The following is a 15,009-nucleotide window of genomic DNA, read 5'->3' on the forward strand; positions in this document are numbered from 1 at the left end:
CTCTGTGCTCGTATATTGCTCTTCACACTTCTCACATTGATTGTGGAGATAGTGAGAGCCATGAGCAGTATGGTTAAAAGGGTGTGAGACATTTAAAAGCAACCAAGGGACTACAGAGATATAATTAAAATCATGTTATTTCTTGTTGCACTTGCCTTCCCTTTTCCCCAGATGAGCTGGGATCAGGGGGGCAAGTGCTTGACGCCTCAGGGCTCGCAGAGAAGGCCTCTTGCGAATCCTTTGGCGATGATGTTCTTAGCTTGAAATGCAGAAAAGAGACTTCATTAGGAGATTCTGCGGGCCACATACGGTCTAGATCTTCCATGGGGGAACTATCTAGCCGATGCGCTACCCGCAGCTTTTTCTCCTCTGTTTGAACCAGAGGAGATCTCGCAGTTCTTTTCTGCACTTGAGCATTGGGGAGCGAAACATCTGTTTCACTCCCACTCGTGGACACACTAACCTCAGACACGGTTACTAGGGAGGAAGCCATTTCCTCCTCTTCATCCTCCATACTGTCTTCTTTTTCAATTTCATTTTGAGGATTGGCTTCCTCCCCCTCACCAACTGCCAGAATTGACTCCGCCCCTGTGGCCGCCCCACTTCCTCCTTCCTGTCCAATCCCTGAGGCTGGCTGGGGGTTTGAATTTCCCGCCGAAACCTCGGGGCCCGCCTCCTCAATTGTTTGTTCTTTGGGTGGGGCGGCCATTTTGTTGCTTTTTAACTTGTTGGCAAAACTTTTAGGGCAGTCTCTGTAGAGATGGGATGATTCTCCACAGAGGTTGCACTTTCTGCCATTTTGGCACTCTTCAAAAATGTGCCCAATTTCTCTGCACTTCCTACACACTACTTCTTGGCATGCCTCGGCGAGATGTCCAAGTTTGCCACACTTGCGGCATAGCTTGGGCATCCCTTGGTAATGGATGTAGCCTCTATTCTCTCCCAACACAATCATAGAAGGTATTTGACTCAGGCCATGGTAGCTGTTGGGATCTGCCCATTGTTTAATGGGCACTCTCCACGCACAGCTCCAGATACCGTCTTCATCTAAAACCTTGACTGGTTGTCCACGAATAGAGCAATATCTTGCCAACCATACAGAAATATCTTCTCCACTAACTGTTTCATTAAACATCCTGACAATCACAACTTTCAGTGAATTATCAGTCAGTTTTTCCACAGTGAACATGGAGAAATTGGCTTTACACATTTCAAATCGAGTCCAAAAAGTACTTAGCAAGGAAGCAGAAGCAAAACTTACATCAAAGCCATGATTCAGGGGCAGAGTCAACAGGCAGTTTATGTCCACAACCTTAAAACCGAGTAACTGTTGGATGCACTTCCTAGAAAAGTCCAGCCTGGACATGACCTGGAGAGTGCCATCCTCTTTTGGTTTAAATTTAAAACGCACGCTGTGGTGCCTCCTCATGCCGGCACGAGCAGCCGACATGTTGGAGGCACCACTAGCCTGCTGCGGCTAAAACCCAACAATAAATATACAATAAATAAATTAAAACCTGCTTACCTTAAAACCAGAAGATTCCTCGTAGAACGAGTCGTCAATTAAAAGCCGCTTGTCAATGTACCTCCTGAAGGGTGTGTGTCCCGTGTGACAAGCAACACACGAGACCAAGTCCAACAAGAGGCGATCGCTGTCTCTACCTTAGGACCAGACACTTGATCTTAGCCAAAAGGCCGAGAAGCGATGACACAATGACGCAGAGGCGGGGGAGCCGTCAAAGGCCACGCCCACCTGGGCCGTGGCGAGAGGGTCTAAAGGTCGCCAGCAAACAAGCTCAGCTCACAGCAATACAAGCTCAGCTTGACTGTTGACACCGAAAATGGATCACAGCAGAGCGCACAACACGACACTTTGGAGTGCAACCTGGGATTTTGGACCAACAAACATTCTGCCCTAAAAGTGAGCGGGCAGACCAAAGCGTACGTCGTAGAGACTTGAAACTCTTGAGGGATGGTAGTACCCGCCCGGTCTACAACATCACCAAGGCTCGGCCCAATCGGCCCCAAGGTGGCGCTGCAGCGATCAGAAGTACGAAATGCCTCGTAACTCCTGAACCGTCCGTCGCAGACCCAAGTGTCTTACATCACCGGAATCCTTGGCTCGGGCCGAACAAGACGCAGGCCTCGGATTCGATGGTTGCGCTGGCGAGATTTTCGGGTATTTGGGATTTTGTGAAAAAGCTACTTTTGCACACTAGTCCTAGGTCTTTCGCCCGATCTGACCCAAACCGGTGCAGAAAGATTCCCTGGAGTCTGATTGCCGACAGCGATGGGGAAAAAAGTCGGAATTTCGATTCACGTTGGCGACGGGATGCCAAAACGTTGGGAGTGGGCGAGGCGGGCTTTACTTAAATGGCCATAACTCTCCAACGGAATGAGACAATTACACCCAAGTCGGTACACCTGTGCACGGGCTCAGCCTGTGCTCAGGTGAAAAGGGATGTGGCGACTGGCCACTTGGTGGCGCTGTAAACAGTAAAAACAACAACATGAATACGGCCATAGGCGACTGTATGTCAGGTGATTTTTCACACATGCACAAGGTATTAATACCACATGATAGAACTCCTCATTCGGAACAACTTTGCTTCTAGGACCACTGCTGCCAATAAAAGCGCTGGTTGAATAATGGAGATTATTTGAAGAATGATGAAAAAAAAAACTAAAAAACAGCCCTACTTTTGCAGACTGGTCCTAGGTTGAGAGTTTTACATCTCTCGATCAACCACTGCAGTTCAATTCCCTGGACTTCCTAGGTCGTTAACTACCAGAAGAAGAGGAACTCGAACAATCTGCTCTTTTAACCAGTGTGTCCAGGGGAGAGCGCGAACGCAGTCCCCCACTACCATAAATTATGCAGTCGAGATTCCCACATTTGGGGAATTCGCAGGGGTCAGCACAACCGGAGTGCAATGGCCGAGCCTCGCCCTGGGTGAACCACCTTCCTGATCATGGTGTCTCCCCTGCCAGGTAAGTATGAATTCCCAGGCCTCCCGTCAGAGGCACCGTGTCCCTCTCCGCAATCCTCACCAACGGTCGGACAATCAAACACACACCTGATTCAACTCATCAGCTCATTCGTAAAAACTCCAAGGGATAAGAGAGAGACATCAAAAACCTGCAGAGTCGGGCTCTTTTGCTGTTGTTGTTGTGGATGATGTTGTTTTCATGCTCCGGATCCATGAGCCAAAAATCAATTTCATACGCGGTCACCGGATAGTGGACGAATCAGATGTTAAACGAGATAAGAACAGAGTTGTTGTTTTTTTTTCCCTCTCACACCACCATTACCTGTATAGCATATGATCACCTACAACACCTTTAAAGCACCCATACACAGCAATATACGTTACTTCCATTAACACCTGCTGCCACACAAGACTAAAACATCTCTTTCATTGAACACAGTTTTTGGGGGTGCACCGTTCCCAGAAGTACTGCAATACCGGGTCGATGCGTGGAGTGGACGGAGCAAGCCCCTCTTCCATCTCCCAGTTCCAAAAATCAATTTAATATATGGTGCCCGGGTAGGGCACGTATCAGATATTAAACTGATAAGAACAGATTTTTTTTTCTTTCGAAAAAAGTTTATTGTCACATTGTTTCATTCCATTCTTTCAATATCCATTTTTTCCTTATAAAATCACATTTTTGCACATATCTTAAAACAACAAAAAGGACATAAGTTACAGTTAAAAATCAGTTATGTTGATGTGTTGTGTAAAAGTCCATGTATGTTGTGTGTTGTTTTAAAGTAAAGGTAAAATGGATTAAAATAAAATAGGAATGCAAATATAAAACAATAAAACAATAAAATATGCCAAATAAAACATCTCTTGTACAGGATCGAGGGTGAGTCCCTATCAAGAATGTCCATTCACTCCAGGTCTCCAGAACAGGCCCCAGACTCCTCGCTTCCAGTGCCCAGCGGAGATCCCCTCTCCTCCGGCCCGCTGGCCCGCTGTTCCCGTAGCCAGAGTGGTGAGGGTGCATCTACGGGCGGCCAGGTACGGTGGCGGCCGGGACCTTCTCCGTGTGACCTCGGCCCCCCCATCCGAATAACGACGTGCGGCCCACCCTGCAGCGTTGATGTTATCCTCTGCTCGCACGCGTGGAGGGGGACCGTCACGCGTTTCCCCACCAGCAGGTTTCTGGTGACCCAGATGGCATCCTTGATGTGGTTGAGGGTGAGCCAGAGCGAGGCAAACGTTGGTGGTGTCAACTCCTTCAAGCCCTGACCCACCCCCAGGATGGCGAGCTTATAGTCCACCTGGGCCCCACCTGCTGGCAGGCACGGGAAAAACAGGGGGCCTGTCTTGGCCCACAGGTCCCGCGCAGCGCCGCACTCCCAGAGCAGATGTTGAACGGTCTCCGGGGAACCACATCCGGACCGTGGGCAGGTGGAGTTTTTGGCCATGCCTCTGGAGTGCATAACCGCCCTGACCGGGAGGATCTCATGAGCCACCATCCACGACAAGTCTTTAAGCCTGTTCTGGAGAGCTGGGTGGGCTGCGTTCCTCCAAACATCTTTGGCCTCACCTAGTGTGAGGCCTGGAACCGGGCTCACCGATTCTCGATCCTGCACAAGAGAGATAAGAGACTTATGGTTAGTTAAAATGGTGGCATCATTTGTCTCTAAAAGATATTTCTTTAAAAATTTCTTAATAAAACTATGCTCTTTTGACAAATTAAAAGACACAGGACTTTTAAGATCAATGGGTAAAATTTTCAAAGTTCTTAGGTATGACCCCATCCAGAATCGGGTCATGGCTGCTGTCTTGTGTTCTCTGGATGGGGTCAGTGCGTACTGGATGTGGAGGGCGGCAAAGCGGCTGCCTAAAAACAGGTGGGGGTCTGGGAGGCCTTTCCCGCCATTCTCTTTTTTCTTTTTGACGACCTCCCTCTTTAGTCGTTCCCACTTGGACCCCCACAGGAAATAAAATACCGCCCTCTCCAGGTTGGCCAGGAATCGTCTTGGGGGACTAAAAACAGAACAGACAAGTAAAATCAGTGGTAAAATCACAGCTTTAAAAATTAAAATCTTGCCTTCAAACGTCAATTGTCTCAGTCCCCAAAAGCCCAGTCTTTGCCTGACTTTCCCTAACATGTCAGTCCAGTTTCCTTGTCCTCCACCCTCTCTGTCAAATTTTACACCTAAAATTTTCAAATCATTGTCTTTAAAATCCAAATCTAGTCCAACTGTGTCCACGTTCCCCCACGGCCCGAAGAGCTGGGCCTCGGACTTACTCCTATTGAGCTTGGCGCCCGAGGCCCGACCGTACCAGTCAGTCAAGTCCATTGCTCTTCGTACTGATAAAAGGTCAGTCGCTAAAAGGGTCACGTCATCCATATATAAAACACAGGTCGCCGTCAGTCCACCAGTCCCTGGGATGTCTAGTCCTTTAATCCATTTATCCCTTCTCAAGATTTGTGCCAGTGGCTCAATACAAGCCACATACAGAAGGGGAGATAAAGGACACCCCTGACGGACGCCGCTGTAGAGTTTTACAGCTTTGGATAAATGCCCGTTAACCAAAATTCTGCTAGACAGATCGTTGTACAGCAGTCCCACCCAGGCTATAAACCTCCCAGGAAACCCCATTTTTTCCAGTACCTGGAACAGGTACTGGTGCGAGACGCGATCAAAGGCTTTTTCGAAATCTAAATTTAGGACTACTAGCCGAATGTTTCTGTCTCTCGCAAAACAGATGGCGTCTCTGATCAGTACCAGGCTGTCCGTGATCTTCCTGCCGGGCACAGCGCATGCTTGATCCAGGTGGATTACGTCCTCTAAAACAGTCGACATACGTGTAGCTAAAATCTTACTAAAAAGTTTACAATCATAATTTAAAAGAGTGATTGGTCGCCAGTTTCTCAGGTCAGTCTTGTCCCCTTTTTTGTATAGTAATGTAACTATCCCTACTCTAAAGCTGTCTGGAAGTCTGTCAAGAGTCTCAAGTTCTTTAAAAACTGTCAATAAGTCGTGTGCTAAAATGTCCCAGAAAGTCAGATAAAACTCAAAGGGGAGTCCATCCAAGCCTGGGGACTTCCCCTTTTTAAAACCTTTTAGCGCTTTGTGCATTTCTAAAAGAGTAAAATCTTGGGATAAAAGCACATCTGGACTCTTTACCTTTTTATCTAAAAACCCTAAAACTTCCTCTAAGATGCCATTGTGTACCTCTTTAGTGCTGTATAAATTATTGTAAAAACTTTCAATTTCCCCTAAAATCAGATCTGTTGTATTTACCTCCCCACCTGTAAAAGTTTTTAAAGTATTAATTGACCCTCCCCGTGTTATTGTCTTTTTAAAAAAATATCTAGTACACTTTTCCCCTTCTTCTATTTCTCTCTCCTTACATCTTAAAATGACACCTTTAGTCTTTGTTTCGGACAAATCTGACATTTCTTTCTTTACTTCTTTAATTTCTTCTGTAAAATCCAATCCACTGTTTAAAAGGTTAAAATATCTCTGCAGTCTTTTTTGCAGCCCCATCATGCGTCTTTTTTCTTTATTCTTTTTTTCTTTTCCAATTTGTTTAAAAAACCGTCCTGTCCTTTGTTTCACCATCTCCCACCACTGTGCACGTGAGTCGAAAAAGTCTTGGAGGGTCTGCCATTGGCTGAACTGCTCCCTATATTCACTAATCACTTCCTCATCCTCTAATAGGGAGCAGTTCAGCTTCCACAGCCCTCCCCCTACGGTCACACCCGTGGGTAGTGAAAGGGTGCAGGAGAGCATCATGTGATCAGAAAAGAAGAGGGGGCTCAATGTAGCATCGGTCGGCGGGCAGTCCCTTGTAAAAACATAGTCAATTCGAGAGGCTCTGGCGCCATCACCACTGAACCAGGTGAAGCCCTCCTCTCTTTGATGCATTGTTTTAAAGCAGTCAACTAACTTAAAATCTTTGACTATATTTTGTAATAAAACCGATGTCTTGTCGACCTTAAAATCCTCTCCTACCCTCTTTCTATCCTGTCTTGATAAAACACAATTAAAATCCCCTGCTACCACTAGGGGAGCCCTCCCGAGCATGTGGGGCTGCAGGTCTTCTAAAAGCTCATACCTGTTGTTTTTACCTGTAAAACCATACACATTTAAAATGTTAAAATCCTTACCTAAAAAAGTCAGATTAGCTAAAATTGCCCGCCCATCCCTCACCACAGTGCTGCCCTTCACCAAAACATGGGGATTTTTTACTAAAATAGCAACACCGTCATTTTTGTTAAAATTGGACCCACTCCAGATGGAAAGTCCTGGGGTCCAAATCTCCTCCCACTTCCTGTAATTTGTTAAAAAAGGCAGACCACATTCTTGCAATAAAAACACATCTGACTTAAAAGATTTTAAAAAGGATAACACACTCTGTGCTCGTATATTGCTCTTCACACTTCTCACATTGATTGTGGAGATAGTGAGAGCCATGAGCAGTATGGTTAAAAGGGTGTGAGACATTTAAAAGCAACCAAGGGACTACAGAGATATAATTAAAATCATGTTATTTCTTGTTGCACTTGCCTTCCCTTTTCCCCAGATGAGCTGGGATCAGGGGGGCAAGTGCTTGACGCCTCAGGGCTCGCAGAGAAGGCCTCTTGCGAATCCTTTGGCGATGATGTTCTTAGCTTGAAATGCAGAAAAGAGACTTCATTAGGAGATTCTGCGGGCCACATACGGTCTAGATCTTCCATGGGGGAACTATCTAGCCGATGCGCTACCCGCAGCTTTTTCTCCTCTGTTTGAACCAGAGGAGATCTCGCAGTTCTTTTCTGCACTTGAGCATTGGGGAGCGAAACATCTGTTTCACTCCCACTCGTGGACACACTAACCTCAGACACGGTTACTAGGGAGGAAGCCATTTCCTCCTCTTCATCCTCCATACTGTCTTCTTTTTCAATTTCATTTTGAGGATTGGCTTCCTCCCCCTCACCAACTGCCAGAATTGACTCCGCCCCTGTGGCCGCCCCACTTCCTCCTTCCTGTCCAATCCCTGAGGCTGGCTGGGGGTTTGAATTTCCCGCCGAAACCTCGGGGCCCGCCTCCTCAATTGTTTGTTCTTTGGGTGGGGCGGCCATTTTGTTGCTTTTTAACTTGTTGGCAAAACTTTTAGGGCAGTCTCTGTAGAGATGGGATGATTCTCCACAGAGGTTGCACTTTCTGCCATTTTGGCACTCTTCAAAAATGTGCCCAATTTCTCTGCACTTCCTACACACTACTTCTTGGCATGCCTCGGCGAGATGTCCAAGTTTGCCACACTTGCGGCATAGCTTGGGCATCCCTTGGTAATGGATGTAGCCTCTATTCTCTCCCAACACAATCATAGAAGGTATTTGACTCAGGCCATGGTAGCTGTTGGGATCTGCCCATTGTTTAATGGGCACTCTCCACGCACAGCTCCAGATACCGTCTTCATCTAAAACCTTGACTGGTTGTCCACGAATAGAGCAATATCTTGCCAACCATACAGAAATATCTTCTCCACTAACTGTTTCATTAAACATCCTGACAATCACAACTTTCAGTGAATTATCAGTCAGTTTTTCCACAGTGAACATGGAGAAATTGGCTTTACACATTTCAAATCGAGTCCAAAAAGTACTTAGCAAGGAAGCAGAAGCAAAACTTACATCAAAGCCATGATTCAGGGGCAGAGTCAACAGGCAGTTTATGTCCACAACCTTAAAACCGAGTAACTGTTGGATGCACTTCCTAGAAAAGTCCAGCCTGGACATGACCTGGAGAGTGCCATCCTCTTTTGGTTTAAATTTAAAACGCACGCTGTGGTGCCTCCTCATGCCGGCACGAGCAGCCGACATGTTGGAGGCACCACTAGCCTGCTGCGGCTAAAACCCAACAATAAATATACAATAAATAAATTAAAACCTGCTTACCTTAAAACCAGAAGATTCCTCGTAGAACGAGTCGTCAATTAAAAGCCGCTTGTCAATGTACCTCCTGAAGGGTGTGTGTCCCGTGTGACAAGCAACACACGAGACCAAGTCCAACAAGAGGCGATCGCTGTCTCTACCTTAGGACCAGACACTTGATCTTAGCCAAAAGGCCGAGAAGCGATGACACAATGACGCAGAGGCGGGGGAGCCGTCAAAGGCCACGCCCACCTGGGCCGTGGCGAGAGGGTCTAAAGGTCGCCAGCAAACAAGCTCAGCTCACAGCAATACAAGCTCAGCTTGACTGTTGACACCGAAAATGGATCACAGCAGAGCGCACAACACGACACTTTGGAGTGCAACCTGGGATTTTGGACCAACAAACATTCTGCCCTAAAAGTGAGCGGGCAGACCAAAGCGTACGTCGTAGAGACTTGAAACTCTTGAGGGATGGTAGTACCCGCCCGGTCTACAACATCACCAAGGCTCGGCCCAATCGGCCCCAAGGTGGCGCTGCAGCGATCAGAAGTACGAAATGCCTCGTAACTCCTGAACCGTCCGTCGCAGACCCAAGTGTCTTACATCACCGGAATCCTTGGCTCGGGCCGAACAAGACGCAGGCCTCGGATTCGATGGTTGCGCTGGCGAGATTTTCGGGTATTTGGGATTTTGTGAAAAAGCTACTTTTGCACACTAGTCCTAGGTCTTTCGCCCGATCTGACCCAAACCGGTGCAGAAAGATTCCCTGGAGTCTGATTGCCGACAGCGATGGGGAAAAAAGTCGGAATTTCGATTCACGTTGGCGACGGGATGCCAAAACGTTGGGAGTGGGCGAGGCGGGCTTTACTTAAATGGCCATAACTCTCCAACGGAATGAGACAATTACACCCAAGTCGGTACACCTGTGCACGGGCTCAGCCTGTGCTCAGGTGAAAAGGGATGTGGCGACTGGCCACTTGGTGGCGCTGTAAACAGTAAAAACAACAACATGAATACGGCCATAGGCGACTGTATGTCAGGTGATTTTTCACACATGCACAAGGTATTAATACCACATGATAGAACTCCTCATTCGGAACAACTTTGCTTCTAGGACCACTGCTGCCAATAAAAGCGCTGGTTGAATAATGGAGATTATTTGAAGAATGATGAAAAAAAAAACTAAAAAACAGCCCTACTTTTGCAGACTGGTCCTAGGTTGAGAGTTTTACATCTCTCGATCAACCACTGCAGTTCAATTCCCTGGACTTCCTAGGTCGTTAACTACCAGAAGAAGAGGAACTCGAACAATCTGCTCTTTTAACCAGTGTGTCCAGGGGAGAGCGCGAACGCAGTCCCCCACTACCATAAATTATGCAGTCGAGATTCCCACATTTGGGGAATTCGCAGGGGTCAGCACAACCGGAGTGCAATGGCCGAGCCTCGCCCTGGGTGAACCACCTTCCTGATCATGGTGTCTCCCCTGCCAGGTAAGTATGAATTCCCAGGCCTCCCGTCAGAGGCACCGTGTCCCTCTCCGCAATCCTCACCAACGGTCGGACAATCAAACACACACCTGATTCAACTCATCAGCTCATTCGTAAAAACTCCAAGGGATAAGAGAGAGACATCAAAAACCTGCAGAGTCGGGCTCTTTTGCTGTTGTTGTTGTGGATGATGTTGTTTTCATGCTCCGGATCCATGAGCCAAAAATCAATTTCATACGCGGTCACCGGATAGTGGACGAATCAGATGTTAAACGAGATAAGAACAGAGTTGTTTTTTTTTTTTCCCTCTCACACCACCATTACCTGTATAGCATATGATCACCTACAACACCTTTAAAGCACCCATACACAGCAATATACGTTACTTCCATTAACACCTGCTGCCACACAAGACTAAAACATCTCTTTCATTGAACACAGTTTTTGGGGGTGCACCGTTCCCAGAAGTACTGCAATACCGGGTCGATGCGTGGAGTGGACGGAGCAAGCCCCTCTTCCATCTCCCAGTTCCAAAAATCAATTTAATATATGGTGCCCGGGTAGGGCACGTATCAGATATTAAACTGATAAGAACAGATTTTTTCTTTCGAAAAAGTTTTATTGTCACAAGTTTTCATTCCATGTTTTCCATTTACATTTTTTTTTTTTTTTTAAATCAAGTATTTATTTACACATCTTAAAACAACAAAACAAACAAATAAAAGGACACAATTTATAGTTAAAAATCAATTATTGATTGTGTGTTGTGTAAAAGTCCATGTATGTTAATATTTGTGTTGTTTTAAAGGAAACGTAAATGGATTAAAATAAATAGGAATAAAACATAAAAACAATAGAACAATAAAACATGCCAAATAAAACATCTCTTGTACAGGATCGAGGGTGAGTCCCTATCAAGATTGTCCATTAACTCCAGGTCTCCAGAACAGGCCCCAGACTCCCCGCTTCTGGTGCCCAGCGGAGATCCCCTCTCCTCCGGCCCGCTGGCCCGCTGTTCCCGTAGCCGGTGTGGTGAGGGTGCATCTACGGGCGGCCAGGGTCGGTGGCGGCCGGGACCTTCTACATGTGACCCCGGCCCCCCCATCCGAATAACGACGTGCGGCCCACCCTGCAGCGTTGATCTTATTTTCTGCTCGCACGCGTGGAGGGGGACCGTCACGCGTTTCCCCACCAGCAGATTTCTGGTGACCCAGATGGCATCCTTGATCACGTTTAGGGTGAGCCAGAGCGAGGAAAATTTTGGTTGTGTCAAAATTTGTAGCTCCTTCAAGCCCTGACCCACCCCCAGGATGGCGAGCTTGTAGTCCACCTGGGCCCCACCCGCTGGCAGGCACGGGAAAAACAGGGGGCCGGTCTTGGCCCACAGGTCCCGCGCAGCGCCGCACTCCCAGAGCAGATGTCGAACGGTCTCCGGGGAACCACATCCGGACCGTGGGCAGGTGGAGTTTTTGGCCATGCCTCTGGAGTGCATAACCGCCCTGACCGGGAGGATCTCATGGGCCACCATCCACGACAAGTCTTTAATTCAATTCAATTCAATTCAATTCAAATTTATTTGTATAGCGCTTTTCACAATACACATTGTCTCAGAGCAGCTTTACAGAAATTGCATTTCTGGAGAGGGCTTTTCTCTGGAGAGAGAAATTGCATTTCTTTAAGCCTGTTCTGGAGAGCTGGGTGGGCTGCGTTCCTCCAAACATCTTTGGCCTCACCTAGTGTGAGGCCTGGAACCGGGCTCACCGATTCTCGATCCTGCACAGGAGAGATAAGAGATTTGTGATTAGTTAAAACAGTGGCATCATTTGTCTCTAAAAGGTATTTCTTTAAAAATTTCTTAATAAAACTATGCTCTTTTGACAAATTAAAAGACACTGGACTTTTAAGATCAATGGGTAAAATTTTCAAAGTTCTTAGGTATGACCCCATCCAGAATCGGGTCATGGCTGCTGTCTTGTGTTCTCTGGATGGGGTCAGTGCGTACTGGATGTGGAGGGCGGCAAAGCGGCTGCCTAAAAACAGGTGGGGGTCTGGGAGGCCTTTCCCTCCATTTTCTTTTTTCTTTTTGACGACCTCCCTCTTTAGTCGTTCCCACTTGGACCCCCACAGGAAATAAAATACCGCCCTCTCCAGGTTGGCCAGGAATCGTCTTGGGGGACTAAAAACAGAACAGACAAGTAAAATTAGTGGTAAAATCACTGCTTTAAAAATTAAAATCTTGCCTTCAAACGTCAATTGTCTCAGTCCCCAAAAGCCCAGTCTTTGCCTGACTTTCCCTAACATGTCAGTCCAGTTTCCTTGTCCTCCACCCTCTCTGTCAAATTTTACACCTAAAATTTTCAAATCATTGTCTTTAAAATCCAAATCTAATCCAGCTGTGTCTACGTTCCCCCACGGCCCGAAGAGCTGGGCCTCGGACTTACTCCTATTGAGCTTGGCGCCCGAGGCCCGACCGTACCAGTCAGTCAAGTCCATTGCTCTTCGTACTGATAAAAGGTCAGTCGCTAAAAGGGTCACGTCATCCATATATAAAACACAGGTCGCCGTCAGTCCACCAGTCCCTGGGATGTCTAGTCCTTTAATCCATTTATCCCTTCTCAAGATTTGTGCCAGTGGCTCAATACAAGCCACATACAGAAGGGGAGATAAAGGACACCCCTGACGGACGCCGCTGTAGAGATTTACAGCTTTGGATAAATGCCCGTTAACCAAAATTCTGCTAGACAGCTCGTTGTACAGCAGTCCCACCCAGGCTATAAACCTCCCAGGAAAACCCATTTTTTCCAGTACCTGGAACAGGTACTGGTGCGAGACGCGATCAAAGGCTTTTTCGAAATCTAAATTTAGGACTACTAGCCGAATGTTTCTGTCTCTCGCAAAACAGATGGCGTCTCTGATCAGTACCAGGCTGTCCGTGATCTTCCTGCCGGGCACAGCGCATGCTTGATCCAGGTGGATTACGTCCTCTAAAACAGTCGACATACGTGTAGCTAAAATCTTACTAAAAAGTTTACAATCATAATTTAAAAGAGTGATTGGTCGCCAGTTTCTCAGGTCAGTCTTGTCCCCTTTTTTGTATAGTAATGTAACTATCCCTACTCTAAAGCTGTCTGGAAGTCTGTCAAGAGTCTCAAGTTCTTTAAAAACTGTCAATAAGTCGTGTGCTAAAATGTCCCAGAAAGTCAGATAAAACTCAAAGGGGAGTCCATCCAAGCCTGGGGACTTCCCCTTTTTAAAACCTTTTAGCGCTTTGTGCATTTCTAAAAGAGTAAAATCTTGGGATAAAAGCACATCTGGACTCTTTACCTTTTTGTCTAAAAACCCTAAAACTTCCTCTAAGATGCCATTGTGTACCTCTTTAGTGCTGTATAAATTATTGTAAAAACTTTCAATTTCCCCTAAAATCAGATCTGTTGTATTTACCTCCCCACCTGTAAAAGTTTTTAAAGTATTAATTGACCCTCCCCGTGTTATTGTCTTTTTAAAAAAATATCTAGTACACTTTTCCCCTTCTTCTATTTCTCTCTCCTTACATCTTAAAATGACACCTTTAGTCTTTGTTTCGGACAAATCTGACATTTCTTTCTTTACTTCTTTAATTTCTTCTGTAAAATCCAATCCACTGTTTAAAAGGTTAAAATATCTCTGCAGTCTTTTTTGCAGCCCCATCATGCGTCTTTTTTCTTTATTCTTTTTTTCTTTTCCAATTTGTTTAAAAAACCGTCCTGTCCTTTGTTTCACCATCTCCCACCACTGTGCACGTGAGTCGAAAAAGTCTTGGAGGGTCTGCCATTGGCTGAACTGCTCCCTATATTCACTAATCACTTCCTCATCCTCTAATAGGGAGCAGTTCAGCTTCCACAGCCCTCCCCCTACGGTCACACCCGTGGGTAGTGAAAGGGTGCAGGAGAGCATCATGTGATCAGAAAAGAAGAGGGGGCTCAATGTAGCATCGGTCGGCGGGCAGTCCCTTGTAAAAACATAGTCAATTCGAGAGGCTCTGGCGCCATCACCACTGAACCAGGTGAAGCCCTCCTCTCTTTGATGCATTGTTTTAAAGCAGTCAACTAACTTAAAATCTTTGACTATATTTTGTAATAAAACCGATGTCTTGTCGACCTTAAAATCCTCTCCTACCCTCTTTCTATCCTGTCTTGATAAAACACAATTAAAATCCCCTGCTACCACTAGGGGAGCCCTCCCGAGCATGTGGGGCTGCAGGTCTTCTAAAAGCTCATACCTGTTGTTTTTGCCTGTAAAACCATACACATTTAAAATGTTAAAATCCTTACCTAAAAAAGTCAGATTAGCTAAAATTGCCCGCCCATCCCTCACCACAGTGCTGCCCTTCACCAAAACATGGGGATTTTTTATTAAAATAGCAACACCGTCATTTTTGTTAAAATTGGACCCACTCCAGATGGAATGTCCTGGGGTCCAAATCTCCTCCCACTTCCTGTAATTTGTTAAAAAAGGCAGACCACATTCTTGCAATAAAAACACATCTGACTTAAAAGATTTTAAAAAGGATAACACACTCTGTGCTCGTATATTGCTCTTCACACTTCTCACATTGATTGTGGAGATAGTGAGAGCCATGAGCAGTATGGTTAAAAGGGTG

At 46.3% G+C, this 15,009-nt stretch overlaps 2 non-coding genes and 2 pseudogenes across 2 annotated transcripts; all 4 read right to left on the reverse strand.

Annotated features, from left to right (window-relative positions):
• Positions 1-2,835: 2,835 nt before the first annotated feature.
• On the reverse strand, positions 2,836-2,999 carry LOC143726711 (U1 spliceosomal RNA). Its single transcript, XR_013198946.1, has one exon. It is a non-coding gene; the product is annotated as a U1 spliceosomal RNA (small nuclear RNA).
• A 434-nt stretch (positions 3,000-3,433) lies between these two features.
• Positions 3,434-3,611, reverse strand: LOC143727332 (U2 spliceosomal RNA; annotated as a pseudogene).
• A 6,606-nt stretch (positions 3,612-10,217) lies between these two features.
• LOC143726712 (U1 spliceosomal RNA) lies at positions 10,218-10,381 on the reverse strand. The gene has a single exon (XR_013198947.1). It is a non-coding gene; the product is annotated as a U1 spliceosomal RNA (small nuclear RNA).
• A 434-nt stretch (positions 10,382-10,815) lies between these two features.
• On the reverse strand, positions 10,816-10,990 carry LOC143727322 (U2 spliceosomal RNA; annotated as a pseudogene).
• Positions 10,991-15,009: the final 4,019 nt, after the last annotated feature.

The sequence above is a fragment of the Siphateles boraxobius genome, unplaced genomic scaffold (genome assembly GCF_051911475.1).
Source record: "Siphateles boraxobius isolate OS27281-9 unplaced genomic scaffold, OSU_SipBor_1 77, whole genome shotgun sequence".
NCBI classification, from domain to species: domain Eukaryota; kingdom Metazoa; phylum Chordata; class Actinopteri; order Cypriniformes; family Leuciscidae; genus Siphateles; species Siphateles boraxobius.